The following is a 23,369-nucleotide window of genomic DNA, read 5'->3' as shown; positions in this document are numbered from 1 at the left end:
CGAAATTCCTTTACTTTGTCTGGAGGCAGCCTGGCCGTTCCTGCTATAGAATCCAATTCTATGCCCAGGAACGTGAGCCTCGTGGTCGGGTTTGTCGTTTTTTCTTTTGCGAGGGGGACCCCTAGGGACCTGGCTAGATCCTCGAAGGCTGCCAATGTGCTAGCGCAAACTGAGGACCCTGCCGGGCCTGTGAACAAGAAATCGTCTAGGTAGTGCAGTTTTCCACCCTCCTGGTGCTGGTCATGAAGCGCCCATTCTAAGAAAGTGGCGAACTGCTCGAAATATGCGCATGATATCGCGCAGCCCATGGGCATGGCTTTGTCAATAAACACCTCCTCGCCCCATTGGAAACCCAGTAGGTGGAAACTGGAGGGGTGGACCGGCAATAGGCGGAACGCTGATTCAATATCCGCTTTCGCCATGAGGGCTCCGATGCCTGCCGCCTTTACCAACTCAATTGCGTCGTCGACTGACGCGTAGCCCACTGAGCAAGCTTCGGGGTCAATACCGTCGTTCACGGAGGAACCCTCCGGGAACGAAAGGTGGTGTATCAGCCTGAATTGACCTTCTTCTTTCTTGGGAACCACGCCCAGTGGGGAGACGACTATGCCCTCTTGTACTTCCTTTGGGAGGGGGCCCTCAACTCTACCCAGGTTCAATTCTTTCACTATCTTAGCGCTAACCACCTCGGGGTGTTGCCTTGCCGACTTCAAATTGCTCGCCCCCGCCGCGGGGAGCGGGCCCCAGAATGGAATAACAAAGCCTTGCTCGAAGCCTTCTACCAGTATCTTGGCAACCGTTTTGTTCGGATATTTGTTTGCCAGTCTGCGCAGCTGTTGTGTACTAATGGGGGATCTGGCCAGCTGGCACTTACTAATGTCCACCAGTCCCCCTCTTTCCCCTGCGTTGAGGCTAACGCTTCTTGCTCTTTTCTCTCTTTTCCCTTTTCGATTCGTGTTTGGAACCTTTGCATGCAGCGGAAGCGTGCTTGCCTCCGCATATGGCGCATGCGTGTTGAAACTTACAAGCGGAGCCCCATGAGCAGTCCCCTGCCTCGTATCTCCAACAGATCGCCTTAGCTGCGGTTGGGGAGTACGATCTCCCGTTCGACCGCCTCTGGTATGTACTACTCTTCCCCTTTTGGTATGAGCTCCGAAGGGGCTGGTCGCTTTTGCCCGCCCAGGACCTAACTTCCTTAGCCGTAAGCATCTTGTGGATGAACCCCGATACATCCTCTTCATTCCACTCCATTTCGGGGTGCCTCTGCATTTTTAATCTAAACCCTTTATCGTACTCTAACCAGGCATCCCCAGGGAACTGCCTCTGTGCTAGTTGGATGTTGGCCTCGTATAGCCACAAGTCAGCAGCGCAATGGGGGAACCTTTCCACTATAATGCATGCCATGATTCTGAACGCATCTAGCCAATTGTCGAAATTGCGCTCCTTTCTGGCCCCGCGCCTTTCTCTCCTGTCCTCCTCCTTCCTGTCGCACGTGGTTAGATCAAGCCCCTCCAGCTGAATTTCTAGCAGCGAAAATATGTCTATGAATTATTTGCGCCATATCCTCTCTTTTACTGCAAGAGGGATGAGACATGCCAAGCCGGTGGCCTTCGTAGTCAGGGACGCCGGACCAGGGGATGGCCTGATGTAATGATCGTTGACTACCCCGCTCGGAGGAGGGCTTCCCGAAACGGGGCCGTAACCCCACCCGGGTAGAGGGGAAATCTGTTCACCTTGGGCGGGCAAGCTTACCTGCTCCTGCACTCTTGTTTGTCGGGCCCACCCCGGATCGACCATATGCCACGTGAGACCTGTCGCTTCCTCTGCGCGCTGCTCCCTAGGCCCTGCCACTCCTTGCCCTGTGCCACTAAGTATCCCCGGCGCCAGCGATTTTAAACATTCCTTTACGATGTCGCTAATATGCTCACCCTTTTTCTTTTTGCTGGTCGTCTCGCCCTGTTCGCTGTCCTCCAGTCTCGACGGAAGAGGTTTCTGCCGAACTTTCCTCGGAGGATTCCTCTTGGATGTTCTCTTCATCGGCGTGTTTTTTAGCTTCTTGGGTGTGGAAGGCCCTGGTTCCTCGTCTGCCTGTTCCGCCGGTCTGTTTTCTTTTCCTTTACCCAAGTGAGGGTGGAGCCAGTCGTCACCGTGGATGGCCGCTAATTCACGGATCTTCATCAGTACCTCTGCCCTCTCGTCTGGCTGGCCCTCCGACATTTCTTGATCGTCTGCGCACTTCCGTGTGGCTTCTTGGTTTATCTGCGTCAGGCCGTCGGCTGGGGCCCAGCTAACTGCGTGTGCTTACCCCGGGCTCTGAGCTTGTTGCCGCTTTACCTGGTATTCGCTTCGGAGGAGCTGGCAAGGCGCGCCATACTCCACGAGGCGTCTTCGGAAACGATGACCTGTATCTTCCAACCATGGCCTCTCCTTCTTCAGCTTCGTCCTTCGCCGCGTCGCCTCTTTCCTTCAGTCGTTGTTGTTGTCGCGCCGTTCTCCCAGCTCCTCGAAGGCGTTGTGCTTCTGCTGGGAGGCGGCGTCGCTTAAATCCTCCTGAGCCCTCCATGCAGGCCTCAGGTGAGTCCCCCTGATTGGGGGGTTAAAACAAAGCCAGGTTGACCATTGGGCGCCCTTTGGGGGCGCTCAGGTCAACAGGTCACTTCCGGTCGGATGGCTGGTGCGCACCCCGCTTCCGCTGGTTCCTGGGCGCATCAAAGCACCCAGAACCAGTTTACCCCCGCTAGTGGCACCACGAGGGTTATGGCACCGGCCTTCAAGCCTCCCCCACCCTTACGGGAGGGTGCGGCGGCCTCTGCAATTAGAGCTCGCCCATTATTATTCGCGTGGACGGAGTCAATTCGGTTTTAAAGTGTGCTGTGGTAACTGTTCAGAATAATATTAGGAAAAATCTAGGTTGGCGAAATTTAAATTTCGACCCTCTGTCACCTTAAAATGGTTCACAAAACAGAAAACCCAATTTAGCGCTTCGAGGCACCCATATCGAGCGTAGTGCTGCACAGCACACTATACATACTAGAGAAGGACCAGGGGAGCTGGTCCGCGACAAAATCCATCCAGATTGTCAACACATCCTTTGTGACTGTCAAAGAGGCAAACATGGGTCTGATGAATTTCCAAAGTGTGTATTAGTCCATCGGAAGTTCACAGCTAAGTGTTTCAACAAATCTGTGAAAATAAGCATAGTTAAATAAAAAAAATTAACCTGTCACTTAAAATGAAACCGGGCTACCTGGTGTCCTGCAGTATTAACACATAGTTAATTTGCAATGCAATAGGTCTCGCAGTTGTTAGAGTTGGAGCCATTGCCATTGTAAATGGCAATGCCTTTTATTTATGTGTTAGTTTATAAAACGTAAATAAAAGGCATTGGCAATTACAATGCCAATGGTTCAAACTCTAACAACTGCGAGACCTATTGCATTGCAAGTGCTTGTTAGTGACTGCGTTTGCTGATGCTACAGTCAGTAGCAGATGGACTGAAACCCTTCTTTGTGGAACCATTTTAATTTTCTTAATTTTCCCTTTTGTCCCATGCTAATTGACTCACCCTTAGTGGACTTTAAATCTGAATCTTTTTTCCTTATTCTTTAGGATTCTGAGCTGTTAGATAAATTAACTATCTTTCTCCCTTAGCTGGTAGTAGGACTCTGTAACTCTGTAAATTGATTTATGCAATAATCATCCTTTGAAAATTGGTATAAATGGTTGGCATTGTAATGCAAGCTGGTAGATTTCTAACTGGACTAATTAAAAACCTGCTAATTGCCATGATTTTTGAATCTTTGATACAATACCTAAATTAACTTAATACATATGTCTGTCTGAGTCAGTCAGTCAGTCAGTCAAAATACTTTATTTCGATAAATTAATATCATAAAAAGCCATAGGCACTATACAATTTCACACAATCAACAATACATAATTGATACAAAATAAAATCATGATTAATTTACACACTATATGTATTTACAAAAAAGATATAAAAATATGTTCATGTTAAAATACCATAAAAAGAGGTCAGTTAAATAAAACTATCTATTCCCATCACTTACATGTTACATTTATGCATAATAATTTCATGAAGTAAGCATTTCATATGAATAATATTTAAATTCATCCATTATAGAACCATATTAGTTAAGTTATTGGACATCTGCCTTTTCTTGATCCTGACAGCCACCACTAGAAAACTAGCAACATGGAACATAATCCTGGGGGTCTGCAATAACTGTAAAAACAGGAGCGCTGGCTTAACCTGTATAAACCCTGCCTCCTTTAGGATCGGGATCAGATATTTCCTCCTTATTGCCGTGTAGTGATCGCAGAACATCAAAAAGTGCAATGTGTTCTGGGTGGAAAAATTATCACAGGTACACGGCATAGCATTTTCAGGAGTACACCAGGTTGGGAAGTGTCCAAGGTTTAAATGGATCAAATTAAACCGAAAACGGGTTAAAAGAAAACAATGATAAGGTTGGTTCACAGTAGTTAAGTACAATTCAGGGCCTACTTGAGTGCTCAAGATAATGCTAGTCCTCACCATTGGTTTCTCAAGTTCTACTTGTTCCCTTTCCCGACTTAGCAGTTCTCCCATCATACCTTTAATCAGGACATTGTCTTTAGTTGTTATAGAGGCCGGGGAAAAGTAGAGATCTGGTCTCCCTAACTTAACTAGACAGTCTTTAATGTAAACTAGCCACGGGATTTTGTTTACTCTATCCAGCTGCAAGCAGTCTTTTATTATGATATGGTTAAGGGGGATTTCCTGATTTAACCAGGTCTTTAGCCAAGCCAGAACAGGGGCCACTTTAATCGAGTCTGTAATGTATCCTACACCAAGTTCAGTGTGAACAATATATGTTGAAGTGGACTGTGGGACAGAGAGGATGGGTCTTAAAAATGTGTTCTCGGTAATCTGTATACTTTCCGTAGAACAGTATCCCCATATAGCACTTCCATATGTGGCGACCGCAAGACATTTTGCTTTATATATTTTTAATAGAGTTGCTATTGGCCTTGCTCCCAATTTTTTCGTAAAACCCTGGAGTGCGGAAGATGATCTAGCAAGGGAGATGTTTCTGTTTTTTATCTGGGGACCCCAAGTGCCTCTCTCATCAAAAGTGATCCCCAGGTAAGGAAAAGTGGCTACTCTACATAGCTCTTGTTTGCCACAAGTAAATGTTTTTAAAAACTTGTTATTTTTGCCCTTGCCATTATCATAATTTGAGACTTTTTTACATTAATCTTTAGGTCCAAAGAACCCATAAAGTCTTCAAAAGCATCCAATAATCGTTGAAGACCAACACCAGTACGTGAGAGCAAGACGGCATCATCCGCGTATAGAAGAACTGGAATTCCAAGTTCTCCTATATGTGGGATGTCAAGGGATGCCTCTTTTAGTGCAGGTTCCAGGGCGTTTATATAGATAGTAAATAGTAGGGGTGCCAAAATGCACCCCTGCCTAACTCCCCTTTCAGAGTTAAAGTAACTCGTGCAACGCCCCTCCGAAGTAACTCTAACTGATGCTATTAGATCGGTATGCAGGTCTGCTAGAAGACTAACAAGGGCCCTGTCCAATCCCATACAGAACAAAATTTTCCATAATTTGGAACGATTTACGAGATCAAAAGCTGACGAGAGGTCCATGAACCCCAAGTACATGGACCCTTCCTTAGCCCTCGTATATTTATCCACCAGTAAGTGCAAGTTAAGACCTTGATCTATTGTGCTCCTTTTTGATCTAAAACCGTACTGAACATTTGATAGGACCCCTTTCTCATTTAACCAATCATTCAGTTTGGATAAAATAACCCGGCCTAATATTTTCACCGACGAATCAATCAATGAAATGGGTCTGTAACAGGATGGGTCTTGCCTGTTACTGTTACCCTTTTTAAAGACCGGTATGATGATAGATTTTTTTCAGGAGTCCGGGATTTTATCATTTGTAAGAGCATTAAAAACATTACGTAGGACTTTAGACCAAAATTTCGGGGCACTTTTGAAGACATTCCCTGGTACCCCATCGGGGCCCGGTGCTTTATTTTTCAGGGTCAGGTCTATTGCCCTTTCAACTGCTGCCGCCTCAAATGTGACGGTGGCAGCCTCTGCAATACAGAGTTCCACTTCCTCAACTTCTGAAATGACGGCAGGGGCGGCAGCACTACTAGTTTCTGAATATATCTGTCTAAAATGTTGGATCCAGCCCTCATCTGGAATATTTGCCTCTAGGGGGGTGTTTTCATCATCAGAAAAGAGTGGCTGATTTATAATTTTCCAAAATAAGCCACTATTTTTTAGAGTTTCTGGTTCAAGAAGTTGGGCCAATGCATTATCTTTCAAGTCCCTCTTCCTTTCTAAAATAGTTTTTTTGTATGCAATCCTTGCACTAGCTATATCTGCACGAATTTTAGGGGTTGCTTTCAATGCTTTAAGTAGCACTCCATGCGCCTTTGAACATTTTTTGTCGAACCATCTTTTGCCCACTAGCGGCTTCTGCCTGGATTTAGTCTGCAGACTATGGTTAATTTCTATGCAGATATTATCAAACGCCACTATGACCTCTTTACATTGTGTTCTGTTTGCTAAGCACATTGTAACTTCATCCTCTACTTTAGACAAAACCTCTTGAAGAAAGGTTTCTGGGACTATTTTTGTCCATTTCAACCTACGATTCTGGTCTTTTACCGTGACGTTTATTCCCCCTCTAACTTTCACTGTTTTTAAAGAGATTAGATCTGTATGCTTCACTTCAAGTAAAACAGGATTATGATCGCTAAAAGCTGATACCTCTGTATAACAATTTATCACATTATTTAACAAAAAAGAAGACACAAAAATATAATCTATGATAGTACCCACATCATTTCCCTTAAACGTAGGGGACCTATTTTTACCATCCCCGCAGCCTGACTCGTATAAGTTCCATCTTGCAAGAAAACTTTCAAGATGCTCTCCTCGCCTAGTGTGTTCCAAGTGGTTAGATGAAGAGAGAGGGGGACCTTCATCATCCTGACTAATGCATGGTAGGGTGCATGGGTGCATATTAAAGTCCCCTAAAAATATTAATTCAAAAGTATTTACATTGACACTATAGACTGACTAAAATGTATCCAGTACTTCCAAATTTTGACTGGTACACTCATTAGCATTTGAATTATACAAATTTACAAAATGAATCTTGGCCTTGTCCCGAGTAGAAAGTTCAACAATCAGACAGTTTTCAGAACGAGAAAAACACTGGGTTAGTTTGCCTTTTCTGTCCAGTTTAAATAGGCTTAGCAAGCCCCCCTTAGATCTTCCTGCCGCACTACTAATTGCTGGGTTGCAAAAGTGACTATAACCATCCAAAGAGAAGCTGTTCGAATGGTCCCATGTCTCTTGTAGGGCAATGATGTCAAAAGATTTTAATGTCATTAGCCATTCAGCATTCCCAATTTTATTCTTTATACCAGAAATGCTCCATGTAGCAATTTTAAGAGACGGTGCTGGTAACTGGATAGAGCTCCCCGAGGCAACGGGCAGTCAATCGTTTTCCTCTAGTGATGATAAAGCAGTATAACGATTGTATAATGGTAGGGTATGATCAAACTGCCTATTTGCTAGCTGATAACAATATGAGTCCCCACTATTTTGATGTAGAGGTGCATTTGGAACACAACCAGCCATCCCCCTTCTGTGCCCATTTACAGGATACCTTTGCTGATGAGGTGGTCGGTATTGGGTGTTATCCAGGTGGTTGTAAAAGAAGCCAAGGGGTCTAGCACATACAGAATTTTCCAATGTTGGTAAAGAGGCGGCTCTAAGGAGGACTGTTGCAACATGTTGTGGATGTTTAAAATTTACGATAATGCAGTCCCCTCTTGAATTTTTTCTAGCATTGCCAATCCAGCTGACTCTACGAGTGGAAATTATATCATTTGAAAAGGCAAGCGGAAAGCCAAAATTCCTATTTAACCAGGCAAGTGTTTTATTTTTTAGGGCAGCATGGGTTTCTAGCCTAGGATCAATCAAACAAGAGTCAACCTCTGGAACATTTGTTAATACCACAGTGTATGGGACACACTCCGGTGGGAGGTTGACAAAGTTTTTCCTCCTAGGTCTACTTCTCCCAGCAACATCTCCCCCTGCTATAATGTTCTGACTTCCATTATGTGCTGTTTGTGGTTGTACTGATGTTTGTGCTATTGCAGTTCCCGCTGATGGTAGATTAGAAGGTGGAGTATTCTGTGCATTTACAACTGAAGATGTCTGTGCAATGGCCCCTGAGCCTATATCCCTAGTACTGGCCGATACAGATGTTACAGGTCCCGCTATAATGTTACCCATAGGACCCGAAGGGCCAGGTTGGGGGCTCGTGTGTATGGGAGGCCGAGTCATGTGAGAATCTAGGAGACCCCCATTCTAGTGACCTCTTGAGCCACTAGCTCTATCTTTGCCACCAATGGTCTAATCATTGCCTCTAGTTTTGACTCAAGGATGGTTGCCAAGAGTTCTATATGGGCAGGGTGCAAAATATTTCCCTCAGCTTTATTTATGGATTCTGGAGTATCTCCCCTGCTGTTTGATGTTGTGCCTGCCTTTTTTGTCTTCCGGCCCACCACCCTTTTGACAAGGGCCTTCCTACATGCTCGCACCATTCTCCGAACAGGTGATTGAGTTGGTGAGAGCCTTAGGGAGGGTGTCGGACTCTGACTTGGGATAGATTCAGTTATAATTTCCCGCTCTTCTGTTGACACTATGATGGATACATCATTATTCGTGTCATCATTGTTAGGGTCAACCAGGCCACTGTTTGGGTGGGGCAACGGTGTGGTAGGCGAACTCAGCCTTGTGGGTGAAGTAACTGGGCTTACCCTATTTAGTGATAATCTCCTTTCTTTGTTAATCTTGCTAACTACCTTGACAAGATAGTTATCCATTGTCCTTGTGTCATTAGCTGCCGCTGGTTTTGATGATCTAAGCTTTGACATAATAGGACCAACAAATACTAACTACAGAGAAAGTTGATCAACAATATCTTATCCAGTTGTTATGGACGTCTACGTTGATAAGAAAGGCCAGAACGCATGAAACAAGAAATAAACAGTACAAAAAGTAATGTCTTACTGAAAGTCCAGGTTCCAAGTAAAGAGAGCCAAAGTCCGTGGCCCAGCCCAACCTCTTCTTGCCTCTGACGGCCACAGACGGCCCCGCCCTTGTCCCAGGCTTCTCCCGGGCACGCCCGCGCGCGTCCCGCGGGACGAGGGAGCAAGTGATCCTTTATGCGCCCCCTGGCGCTTCCTGTTTGCGTGCCCTGCGGCGTCCTTGCCGCAAGGGGCTGCTGGGGGTTGTAGTTTTTGCGGCCCGGCGAAGCCAAGCCCGGCCAGGCCACCAGCGGAGCAAAGCTCGGCCTTCAGAACACCACAACGATGGACAGGAAGTAGACGGAGCCAAGCCCGGCCACGGACACACAGCGGAGCCAGGCCCGGCCGTGTGCAACTCTCTGGTCAGTAAAAGTGGTCTGTCTGAGTCTATTATTGAGACTTGTGGATTCTTCCATTAAAACTGTTCTATTTCTCCAATTACTTAAATTTGTTGTAGGGAGACTCAGCAATCTTTTACAGACATTCAAGTTCTGCTTCTTTTATTCTTTGTAACTGTTGAAGAAAATTTGATCTGCATAATCCTAGTTTTGCTTAACTTCTTTAGGAGTTTGAATCTTTCTATTGCAATTCTTTATCTCAATAGCATGGTTTTGAGAGTAGTGTACTTAAACATGATCTCAAATTTGCGAGTTAGCTGTTAATTTGTGGCATTTTGGTCACCCTAGTTCCGCCCTTCCGATCCTCAGACAACGGTTCATTAGGGGATCATTGCCTCTGTGGTAAATAAAAATGCTGCAGATTGTCTAATCGCAAAGGGCGCACTACAACTAGAGCAGTAAGGAGAGTAAGAGTACAGAATTGTTTTACCATGCTTGCACTGCATCAGTGTCATTTTTGATGATCTGGTCTAACCGTTCTATGTCTGTTGATTTCCATAGACTCCAGGACATTGGACTGCTTGCTGCTGTCAGACCTGCAATATGCCAAAGGGGTGAGAAGTGATGAGGTGTGCAACCACTGGCTTATCTTCAGAAATTCATGGGATGATCTCCATGTTTGCAGGCTAGGCGCTAATGTTCTGGCTGTCTATCTGCAGTGGTAAGGATTCAAATGTGTACATAACATTGAGACTTTGGTACAGGACAGAATATAACTCTCAATGGCAACTAACTGGTATAACAGCTGAGGCAGGTAATGGATGAGCTAGAATGATCCCATATAGGAGAAATATAGGCTGACTGACTCCTCGTTAGTGTGAACATGCCATGCGTCAGCCTCGGTTTAAGTTCTTCCAAATGAATGACTTTATATTAATACTGCGGAGTATTAATTAGCGATCCATCATGAGTAGTATTACAAACGCATAGTGAAATTTGGAATTTCTCAGCCATCTTTTCCAGCCCTCTGTTGAAGAGGATTCCAAGATAGCACATGCCCTTACGAACAATCTTTAGGGTATAACCCGCTACTGGTAGAAACAAAGAGGTGAGAATACCCTCACTCTTCGCTCCAATTCTAAGGCCAGAGATTATAGAAGGGGGACAACAGATACCCTTGCCTCGTGCCCTTTTATAATATTATAGGGAATGACAATAAACCCCCGACTTGTATGACAACCTCACTTTGGAGCTGAATTCTCAGCTCAAGCTAAATTTTTCCAGTGTCCTAAGCCAATACCTCTCTCCACCCAATTGAAAGCTTTTTAAGCATTGAGAGAGTCAGACAACCTTTCCTGTTCCAGTTCTCTATAGTTTCGTAGCAGGTGGGTTTCATGCTCAAATTATTCCTAAAGATTCACCCAGGGACAACACCCACTTGATAATGATGGAGCAGAGAATAGATAACACTGCAAATTCTAGAGGCTAGAAATTTGTCTTACAGTTTGACACTGACCTTTAAAGGGAAGATATGTCTGTGGCACTCATACTCCAAGCAATCCTTAATTCCTCGGGGACTAGGCATATGATAACTCTTTTGGAAATAGGGGTCCATGAATCAGATGTGCTAGCTTCCTTACAGGCTTTTGTATAGAATAGGGGTCAGATGTGCTTTGCAAGTACTACAGGTGTACCCTGGGAACCATCTTCATACAGAAATTAGCATGTCGGTAGTCCTGTGATGGCATCACAAATTTCTTCCAATGTGAATTCACTCTTCAACAGGGCCTGTCCCTCGTCACTAAGGCAGGGTAAGTGCTGCGAGGGCCCAAAAACCCTCCTCAGCATCTCATGCCCCATCCTAAACTGGAACATATAACTTCTCAATAAAGGAAGCAAAGGCATCCATCATGTATTCTGGATGTGTGAGAAGCATACCAGAGACGAATTACATTTCTGATATAGCAAGCTGGGCTTCCCTCTACATCTCTTGGAAGACGAGCACCCTACTCGCGCTCGCCCCACATTCATAATGCCTCTATTTATGCTATAGTAAGGCCCTTTCTTCAGCTGAGGCATGGTGTAAAAATTAAGAGCAATCATCTAATTTTGCAAACAGTAACCGGGTGGGGTAAGGGTTTAGATTAAATTTATATTCTAACACTAAGGACGTGTAATTTTTTTTAACCATTCATTATAGGATTTCTTCCTGGCTAGACAACTCTCATATAAGTAAACCCATCCACTGAGCGTTACCTGCTGCCTAGCATCTGAGCCAAGGGAACAGGTGACCATTATCACCACAGCAAAAACAAATATTATGAAATAAGAAAACAAATTTCATCCGGGAGCCTATATTTGGATGACCTTTTCCTTCCACACTTTGTAAGTGAAGAAATGTGGCCAAGATGAACATTAAGCCGAACAGAGGAGTTATCCGACAGACCTCTTGACAATATGGCAGTGTTGGAATCTAGTCAAAGGCATGGCCCTGTATGAGAAAGTAATATGTATGAGATGAGTTGCTCTCTCATGCCATTGTGCATGAAGGCCCTGCCCTTTACCTTATACGTGCCCAGGATTTCTGTCCTCACAGTTATTGGTTCCTTTGGGTAAGGTCCAATCAGGACAGTTGATAGTTTTCTTGTTGCCACATTCTGTTAGATATATGTATATTGGTGCAAATAGCATAGTCTTACTGAAATTGGGAGCTTTGACAGAAGCCAACTTCAGTGTGAATCTGGCAGTCCTTATTTTTTAAATAAAACCTTCCCTTGGGCCAGCTGATATCTTGAGAATCATGTATGGTAGAGTCTTAATCAAAATGACCACATCACATTTTCTCGAGCAATGGGGTCCTCCTCCTTAGCCCTGTCTCCATCACCAGAGTCTTTGTGACAGTGACTGTATACACTGCTATTCACTTTGTGTTTCACCTTATCTAGCTCTTTGGGTGTTAGATGTGTCTCTTGCATTAAGGCTGCATCAAACGTCTTATTGTTAACCTAGTGTAAGATATTTTCCTCTCAAGATAACTAGTCAGGCCATTCCCATTCATGAGACAGCTCACATAGGTGTTGTTGTGGGATGTATGTCGTTACAACGCATACTTTTACAACGCATACCTTTACAACGCATTTTTTACACCGCAACATCCATTACAACGCATTCCATTACAACGCATGCCATTACAACAAATTCTTTCAAACTACCTTTACAACGCATTCCACTACAACACATACTACATTTACAACGCATACCATTACAACGCATACCATTACATTGCATGTATGGTAAGTATTGGCTAGTGTAGGGGTAATAATTACTATTCTAACACCAGGGGTGCAACAGTAGGGCAAGTGTTGGATAGTGTAGGGGTAAAAATTACTATTCTAACTCAAGGGGGTGCAACAGTAGGGTAAGTATTGGAAAGTGTAGGGGTAAAAATTACTATTCTAACTCCAGGGGGTGCAACAGTAGGGTAAGTGTTGGATAGTGTAGGTATGCGTTGTAATGGTATGCGTTGTAATGACTGCATTGTAATGACATGCGTTGTAGTGGTATGCTTTGTAGTGACATTCGTTGTAATGGCTGCGTTGTAATGGCATGCGTTGTAATGGATGTTGCGTTGTAAAAGTTAAGTTGTAAAGGTAGCGCGTTGTAAAAGTTGCGTTGTAAGTCTTGTTTCCCGTTGTTGTGGGTGATCTAGGGGCCATCATGCCACTCAGTGCCACGGGGGTGGACAGCAACCCTAATTACTTTGGCTATGGGCAGTGCCACGGGGGTGGACAGCAACCCTAATTACTTTGGCTATGGGTATGGAGACAGTGAGCTATGTGAGCTAACACTGACAAGCAGCAAGAACTGCTCATTGTGATTTTTTAACATTGTGTTCTTCATATCTTATGTAGTTATAGGCAAGGCTTACTCAGCAAGTATTGATTTTGTTGAGCTACATTTTTATATTCCCTCTGAACATACCTCCTTGAGGGGAGTTTATAATAGACAACTTATTCTTCACAGGCTCCATTCACACTTGCCCGGCTCTCCGGTCCGCCACGCTATTTGCGGAGAGAGCTTCAACTCATTGCTTTCACTTCCTGGTTGATGGCCCAACCACCATTCTGGGAGGTTAGCGGTCTAGTGTCTCAGCTTATAATTGGTGGCCGCCTATTAAGGCTGATGAGAGCGGGGATGCGCAGATAACACAGGCAAGCAGCCAGAATTGGCGGTTGCTCTTTTTAACATTGTGTTCTTTATATTTGATGTTGTTATAGGCAAGATTTGCTTAGCATGCACAGATCTTGTTGAGATATATTTTTATATTCACTTTGTCTTTACTCACTGCATCAACCTCCTCAAGGGTAGTTTATATTAGACAACTCATTCTTTCAAAGGCTCCATTCACACTTGCCCTACTCTCCAGTCTCCCACGGTATTGCCTGTAACTTTTCAAACAATAAAGCAAAAAAAAACTTGCATTTAGATCTAATGTCTAACTCAGATCCTATAAGATACTTATATCCTTGACTCATCTATTTCTTCAAGTGCATTTAATAGTTTCAATATTCTCCCATGTCAATCTGCATACTTTAAAGCAAAAAAGGGTCCTTAAGTTCGTAAAAACTGGTCCTAATATAGAGGAACAAATCCCCGATTTCAATAAAATGACATTTGCAGTGCGATAAACTAAGTAGAGTTATTACCACATTACTAATTTTCTCACCTTGGCTAGGATCAAAATATCCAAAATCACCTTTCAAGGATCCCAGCATTGGCCTAGTCTGTCGCCTGTAATATACCAAAGAAAACATCTTCAATGCCCCTATTGTAACAATACTTTGACCCATTAAACCATCTCAATGCAGGACCGTGGCCCAATCAAAGTGAATTGGGCGCACCCCCAACAAAGCCGCCTATTAAACTATCTCATGCTCTGTGTTGCCTGCCATAGTTGCCTGTCCACTTCACTAAATTCAAGTCTTATTCTACCTCAAAATCATCCATACTAACGTGGTGTTTCTCCTCAAATAAGGTTTCATATTAACCTACTCCCTTTCATTTCTAGCGTATATTGCCATCGCTCACCTCAATTATAAATTCACTCCAATCACCATTTGATGTACAATAAACTCCACTCAGTCATAATATTTTCCGCCTCTATTATGATCCTAGTTTTAGAAATATCCTGCCGAGGTAGCCTGTAATAGACCCAAGATAAAAGAATTCTATTAACAATCACAGCTTCCCGAGTCCCCAACTACTATTAAAGCGCCTGTCTCAGAATCTCACCTTAAAATTCTCCCGGCTCTAATAATGCGTCCTCACGTCATGACAGCTGATGTGATACATCCTGCCGTAACTTCCATGCCTCAAACCCAGTTATTTATATTCCCTATTAACCAATCACCGAGCCCCGTGTCTTAAACTGGAATGTGGTAATGAGAAATTTCCTAGTTCTCACAAAGGAAAGTTTCAATTCTATTAAGGACGCGGAGGCGAGGATTATGCTAGTCCTTTCTCTATTTTATTGGACAGCAAGGTAAAAGTAAAGAAAAAACAACAACCATGAACTACCCGGCCCAACATGCTCAGCGGTAGTCATGGTAACACAGTAACCATTAGGAGTCCATGCCACAGCATAAAGGTATCCCAATGCGATAGTCCTTCCTCTTTCGTTGCTGCTGCTGGAAAGAAGTCCTCTACCCTTTAGTCCGTTTCCTGGTCGGAGCCTAGGGAAGAGAGAAAAAAGTAATATCTCGTCCAGTTCGATGTGGAATACATCAACATCACATGACATGTGGTTAAGTGCAAAGAAAACACCGGAAGAGATGCATGTAAACATTATGCCGAAGCAGTATAATCATATATACATGAAAAGTAAATACTTCTCTTAAACGAAGAAACAATCACTGGAAAGCACAGTCCAGGGTGGGAAGGCTAGACAAGCCAGGGTGGGATAATCCTCGCCTCCGCGTCCTTAATAGAATTGAAACTTTCCTTTGTGAGAACTAGGAAATTTCTCATTCTATGTCAGGAAGCGGAGGCGAGGATTATGCTTGTTCAAAGCTTACTCACCACCAGAGAAGCAGCTTCATGGATTGGCTTAAAATAAAACTTTTTGAAAGTTGAATCCGAAGACCAATCCGCTGCATTCATAATGTCCTCCAACCTGCCCCCAACTTGGACAGCCTTGGATGCCATTGCGCCTCTAGTGGAATGAGCACCGAAGTTGGTAACATTAATCCCAGCCTCAGACATGATCCACCTGGCCCATCTGGCAATGGTAGGAGATGAAACCGCCTTGAAAGGTTTCTTAATAGCAATAAGCAATTGTCTTTCGCCCGGAGGACGAACCTCCAGTCACATCTTCATAAGTCTTGAGGCAACGAACAACACACAGCAAAGGAGAATCTGGAAAGGCTGGATATGATACTGACCTGGCATTACACTTAGTACTCCTAGAAACTGTAAAAGTAACCCCTTCCGGAGTAAAGACTCTGGCGGAAATATCAAGGGCTCGCACATCAGAAACCCTTTTTCAAGATATTAGACAGAGGAGAATAGCCAATTCAGCCGAAAGTTCCTTACGAGAAAGGTACTGATTATCTTGCCAGGATAAGAGAAAACGCAAAACTACATTAACGTCCCATAAACCTGAGTAGCGAGGCTCCGGGGGATGAGAAAGAAGAATACCTTTGAGGAGTTTGCAAACCCAAGGATGCTCTCCAACAGGAGAACCATTGACGAGGGCATGACCAGCAGAGATAGCTGATCTAAAGGAATTAATAGTACAGTAAGCACGATTTTTATGGAAAAGATCAGCAAGAAAATTCACCACATCAGTGACAGAGGAGCCCACGGGATCCAGGTGTTTTGCCACACACCAACAAACCCATCTGTTCCAGGCTGATCGATACCGTTTAGTGATAGAAGGGGTCCAGGCTCGCTGAATGAGGAGTTCAGCATCTCTCGAAAGAGTATCGTTAGACCATCGTCCCCTTAAATCCTCCAGGCCATGAGACGTAGATGGCCTTGGAGAACCAGAGGGTGAGGATGACCCAGAGGATCTGTCAGAATGAGGTTGAATGACGGCAACCGAAGCGGTCTGTCCCAAGATAATTCCAGAAGGGACGGGAACCAACACAGAGCTCTCCAAATTGGGGTTACCAAGATCAGAGAGGCCCGCTGTCTGCGCACCTGGGCTGCTACTCTCAGAATGAAAAGGAACGGGGGAAACGCATAAGCTGGATACGGGGACCAGTCCTGCAGGAAGGCACCTACTGCTTCCGCACCCGGATCCGGTTTCCAGCTGTAGAAGCGGGGAAGCTGGGCGTTCCACCTGGATGCAAAAAGGTCCAGCACAGGAACACCCCAAAGATCCAAGATCTTTTGAAACACAGATTAATCCAGTTTCCAATTGCTGGCATCCCGAAAATTCCGGGATTGCCAGTCCGCCACCGAGTTCAGATCTCCAGGGAGATATTCTGCTGTGACCGAAATCTGACGTAGAAGGCATAATTCTAAAAGTCCTTTGCAAGATCCGCTAGAACTTTGGAATGAGTGCCGCCCAGTCGATTGATATATCTGACCGCTGTTGTATTGTCCATCCGGAGAAGAACACAACAAGAGACCTTGGTCGTGGTGAATGATCGGATGGCAAGAGAACCTGCTAGGAGTTCCAAGCAGTTGATGTGGAGGTGTAATTCCTCCTCCGTCCATCTGCCTCCCACCGAGAGGGAGCCGCATCGGGCTCCCCAGCCCTGGCGACTGGCATCTGATTCGATTACAAGATCTGGACGGGAGCTGAAAATCGCACTACCGTTCCAAGCATCCATGTGATCCAGCCACCAAAGGAGTTCTGACCTGGCTTCCGTGGATAAGGAGATGAGTTCCGAATAAGTGAGACCCTTGCGGAGATGAAACGCCTTTAGTCTCTGGAGAGCCCTGTAATGAAGAGGGCCCAGAAAAATTGCCTGGATCGATTAGGACAGTAAGCCCACAATCCTGGCCAATTGACCGAGAGAGATGCGGTCCCGACGAAGGACCTTGCGAATCTCTTTCTTGATTTTGGACATTTTCTGAGGAGGGAGATGTAAAGTCGCGTCCTTTGTTCTGATCACAAACCCGAGGAATGCCATGTCTTGACAAGGGACTAGGTCCGATTTCTGGGCATTGATAATGAACGCCAGGGATTGAAGAAGAGATATGGTGGTCTGTAAATGTCGAAGGAGGAGATATCTGTACTGATTCATCCGTGGACAGACAAAATATTGAGATTTAAATTTTGATATACAATTATATCGAAGTTTAAATATCGAAGGGACATAATATAGAAGGTAAGTAATATCGACACTCTTAATATCGATATTAGTAATATCGAAATTTTAAATATCGATGTCAGTTTTATCAAAGTAAATAATTTCGATGTTACTAATATCGATTTTTTAATAAATTTTGTGTATATTATATAGTATTTATTATGTTTTATAATTATTTTTTAATGTAATTTAATTAAATGTTGTATTTTAGTACTGTAGCGGGTTATGGGTTTATAGGGGAATAGGGTGGGAAGTAATTTAATTATGTTGAATTAATTATTAATTAGTAGGAATCATAAATCAATTTTAATTAATTGGTAATTACATTTAAATAATTTGGTAACTAATTTTAATTAATTGATTAATTGATAAATATGTTCTGTAGCGGGTTGTGGGTTTATAGGGGAATAGGGTGGGAAGTAATTTAATTATGTTGAATTAATTATTATTTAGTAGGAATTATTAATTAATTTAATTAAATGGTAATTATTTTTAATTAATTTTAATTAATTGATGAATTGATAAATATGTCCAGTAGCGGGTTATGGGTTTATAGGGGAATAGGGTGGGAAGTAATTTAATTTTGTAGAATTAATTATTAATTAGTAGGAATCATACATTAATTTTAATTAATAGGTAATTAATTTTAATTAATTGGTAATTCATTTTAAATAATTCATTAATTGATAAATGTGTTCTGTTGTGGGTTTTGTGTTTATAGGGGAATATGGTGGGAAGTAATTTAAATGTAATTAAGTAATAATGATTTTAAAATGATTGTTAAGTTAATTATATAATTGTTTATTATTTATTATTTGGTAATTAAATATAATAAAATGGTATTTCTTAATAATTATTTTTGGTTACATATATTTTGCTAATCATGTTTTTAATAATTATGTATATGTATTGTAAATGGTTTATATTTATTTAATAGTTCATATTTTTATTATTTAAAAAAAAGCTTTTTTAAAAGTATGTCATTTTAACCCCTACGCTATCCAACACTTTCCCTACTGTTGCACTCTCTGGAGTGGGAATAGTGATTGTTACCGCTGCGCTATCCAACACTTTTCCTACTGTTGCACTCTCTTGAGTGGGAATAGTAATTTTTACCCCTACGCTATCCAACACTTTCCCTACTGTTGCATTCTCTGGAGTGGGAAAAGTAATTGTTACCCCTACGCTATCCAACACTTTCCCTACTGTTGCACTCTCTGGAGTGGGAATAGTAATTTTTACCCCTACGCTATCCAACACTTTCCCTACTGTTGCACTCTCTAGAGTGGGAATAGTAATTGTAACCCCTACGCTATCCAACACTTTCCCTACTGTTGCACTCTCTGGAGTTGGAATAGTAATTGTTACCCCTACGCTATCCAACACTTTCCCTACTGTTGCACTCTCTGGAGTTGGAATAGTAATTGTTACCCCTACGCTATCCAACACTTTCCCTACTGTTGCACTCTCTGGAGTGGGAATAGTAATTTTTACCCCTACGCTATCCAACACTTTCCCTACTGTTGCACTCTCTGGAGTAGGAATAGTAATTTTTACCCCTACGCTATCCAACACTTTCCCTACTGTTGCACTCTCTGGAGTTGGAATAGTAATTGTTACCCCTACGCTATCCAACACTTTCCCTACTGTTGCACTCTCTGGAGTTGGAATAGTAATTTTTACCCCTACACTATCCAACACTTTCCCTACTGTTGCACTCTCTTGAGTGGGAATAGTAATTGTTGCCCCTACTCTATCCAATACTTTCCCTACTGTTGCACTCATATGCTATCTAAAATGTATTTAGCTTTTTTATTAGTTTTATGTTGTTATTAATTGTTATTTATATTTTTATTTTATGTATATAAATGTATTAGTAATTTAATATATTTTTATTTATTTATAAGTTATGAAAATAATTAATTTAGAGTTGTTATTAATGGAAAATATATTATGTATTATATATTTATTATTATTTAATTTGTATTACATTATGTATTAATTTTTAATATTATAGTATATTTTTAAATATGTTTATTACATTTATAAGTATTATTTTGTTAATATTACATTTTTATTTAATTAAAATAAAATGATATTTTACAAAAAACAATATTTTTGATATTCTATATTTTTTTCGATATATTTGTACTTACCTTGTTAGGGATAGGATTCCGATATATTTGCCATCGATATTTTTGTTGCGATAATTTTGTATCTCAATATTTGTGTCTTCGATATTTTGTCATAGATTCGATTAATCAAAAGAATATCGTCCAGGTAAATTATTAGACGGATTCCCATGGTGCGGAGATGCTCGACCACCGGGCGCAGGAGTTTGGTAAAGCACCTCGGAGCTGAGGAAGCCCAAAGGGGAGAGTTCGAAACTCGTAGACTTGATCCCTCCAAAGAAACTGGAGGAAACGACAATGCAGAGGGAAGATTGGAACTGAAAGATAAGCATCTTTGAGGTCCAAGCGTACCAACCAGTCATTCTGAAGAAGAAGATCCCTCCATCTTGAAGTGCCGGTAAATCAACCATTCGTTGAAGGATCGAAGGTTGATTACAGGTCTGAAGCCTTTCTCTTTCTTTCCGACTAGAAAGATGTTGCTGAGAAAACCTTTTGGATGTAGACAAGAGGGAATGATGGTGCCTTTTAGAAGCATACCCTGAACTTCCAAGTGTATGAGTTCTTGTTCTGCGGTTGAAAAAACCAAAGGATGAGGTCGAGAGTGCTGAACAGGGGAGCCGTAAAACTCTATGTGAAACCCCTGAACAGTCTCCAGAACCCAGGAATCTGAAGTTAGATCGGACCAGGCCTGATGAAACAAAGCAATTCTTCCCCCCAGACGAACCAGAGAGAGAATGGAAACGCTTACCGTTGAATCCTTTGGAGGTAGATGGGTTTCCTCCACGTCCTCTGCCCTGGCCTCTGCCTCCGTGGGACGGATAGAAGTAACCCTGCCTTCCATCGTTCCATCCATTGTTCCTTCGGGCTTGACTCTTATTGGAGCCTTGCTGGAATTGGCGGCTGGAAGAGCGACCCCTGCCTCTGCCGGCCCCGCCAAAAACCTTTCTAGGTAAAATAATGTTCATAGAGGCCTGCGCCTTGTCTAAAGCCGAGAAGGTAGCCACGAACTTCCCAAGTTCTTTCACAAAAGGGTCTCAAAACAAGGTACCTTGGGCTACTGAACCTGCCTCAGAGGAAGACAATTCGCCAAGCTTGTGGTCTATCTTAAGTAAAAGAGAACGGCGACGCTCTGCAGAAAGGGCACCGTTGGCGTTCCCCAAAAGGCACATAGCCCGCTGTGCCCAACCGTCAACGTCATCCACAGATAGAGGCATATCAGTCTCCTTGGACCGCTGCGCAAGCTCGATAATCTTTGTTAGAGGACCAACCACGTTCAACAATTTGTCCTGACATGCCTTCCATGACCTGTCAATCCCTTTTTTGGGATCCTTGATCTATTTTGCAAAGAAAGTGCAAAGTTTTGGATCTATTTCAGGAGTATTAGCCACCCTGTTTGAGAGAGAAGGTCTCTGGCACTCCGAGCGTAGTCGCAAACGCACGTCTTGTGGGAGCGGTTGGCGAAGCTTGGCGGCAACATAGTCTGCAGTAGACTTCTCTGGAATCCACTCAGCAGTACGGGGTCTGAAAATAGTGGAAGTGTCGAACATATCTGGAGGAACCGGATCACCATCCCCAAAATCTGATATACTGGACTTAGGGCGCCAAGACCTGCCAACGTCAGTAACGTCCTCAGAGGACTCATCATCATCGTCATCACAGTAACCATCCTCGTCATCATCTCCCTCTAGGGGAAACCCTTCCTCCGGGTCGAGGTCTTGGGTGGTATCACCACCGATATCTCCGGGCGAGTCTTACCCCCGGTAGATTGCGCTTCCTAGCGTGCGCACACTCTTGTGGAAGACCTCAGCAAGTTTGTTGAAACCCTCCAGGTGCCCCGCGTCACGCTTTTTGGCCGTGCGTGGTGGTACATGGAGAACACCACTAGGCCCAGTCCCACTGTCCCCTAGAATGCCATCAGACTTAAAAACATGGGCAGACAGCTTATTGACACTGTCCTGCAGAGGTGCCAGCGCCTGGGCAATAGCCGTTGACAGGAGCCTGTCCACCTCTGCCGGAGGGCGCAATTGGGGCTGCTGTTGGACCTCATCATTGACAGCCACATAGTCATGGTCCTGATGAGTCTGCATTTCCGCAGAAGAATGGGCACCCATACAAAAATACACCCCAAACTAATTATAGGGGGATTCCCCACACAGGTACCCACAAAGGCAGTAGAAAATATAATGAAAAATAAATAATTAAATACACAAATATGAATAGAGAAATAAACTGCTCAAAACAGCTGTATCAAAAGAGTTGTTTTTATGAAATACTAAACTCCTGCCACAACATACAGCGTCAGTGTGGGGAAACGAGGCACAGGAATAAAACGAAGCGCTAAGCCTCTGCGCGTTATTACCACAAGAGCGCACCAAGCGCTGTGGAGACAAGTCTGTCAGCGCGTTATACAACGACGCCACAGACCGCGCACGCGCGAACCTGAGACGCTCAGGCATAAGCCTACCGCGTCGCTGCAATAAAGCGAAACAACCCTGCACAGCAGGAAAAACACTCAAAACAAGTCAATTGAAAGCAAGCTGTCACCAATTAAACCAACTCTTGCCACGCCACACGAAAAGTTGGAGAGGAAATATAACAGGACTTATCTTGACGCGGCAGCAATGGAGAAAGAGGAAGGACTATCGCATTGGGATACCTGCATGCTGTGGCATGGACTCCTATTGGTTACTGTGTTACCATGACTACCGCTGAGCATGTTGGGCCAGGTAGTTCATGGTTGTTGTTTTTTCTTTACTTTTAACTTGCTGTCCAATAAAATAGAGAAAGGACTAGCATAATCGTCGCCTCCGCTTCCTGACATAGAATTGCCCCTCCCCAGTTTCCTCTGTGGGTCGCACCCTTCAATCAATATTAAAAACCGCCAAGCCTCTAAATTCGGAAAACCGGAAGCAATTTGATTTGTATCCTGTTGGCGGAATAAGCCAATTACAGGACCATCTTGGCTTTCTCAATACTCTGAATTGTGCCTCGTGTTCTATGTTGTCAAAAACCGGAAATACTTCAATTTATTTCCTGTCAACAGTGTTCCCTCTCTAGTCCGTCAACCGGAAACAATTTAATAAACATCCTGTTGGCGAAATAAGCCAATCACTGAATCGTTTTTGCTTCATCTCTATAAGTTGTGATACCACCTGTGTCCTTAGTTACCAATACCGGAAAAATGTCTCATTATTATCCGTCAATAGTGCTCACCTCTCTGGTCGGAGCCTTACTTTAATCTTCAAACACATTCCGCCCTCTAAGTCCTCCATACCGAAAATATTTATAGTTGGGGTCCTTTCGACAGTATTTGTTAAAAACAAGACTGTCTTTACCCGTTCATTAATCATCAGTTATTCACATTGTCCAATGTGACTATCCACCCGGAAATGCTATTGTTTATGACCTGCACACAATGTTTTACCAGGCACAATA

This window comes from Lissotriton vulgaris, chromosome 10, assembly GCF_964263255.1.
Source record: "Lissotriton vulgaris chromosome 10, aLisVul1.2, whole genome shotgun sequence".
Lineage (NCBI taxonomy): Eukaryota > Metazoa > Chordata > Amphibia > Caudata > Salamandridae > Lissotriton > Lissotriton vulgaris.
This window is presented reverse-complemented; position numbering follows the sequence as displayed.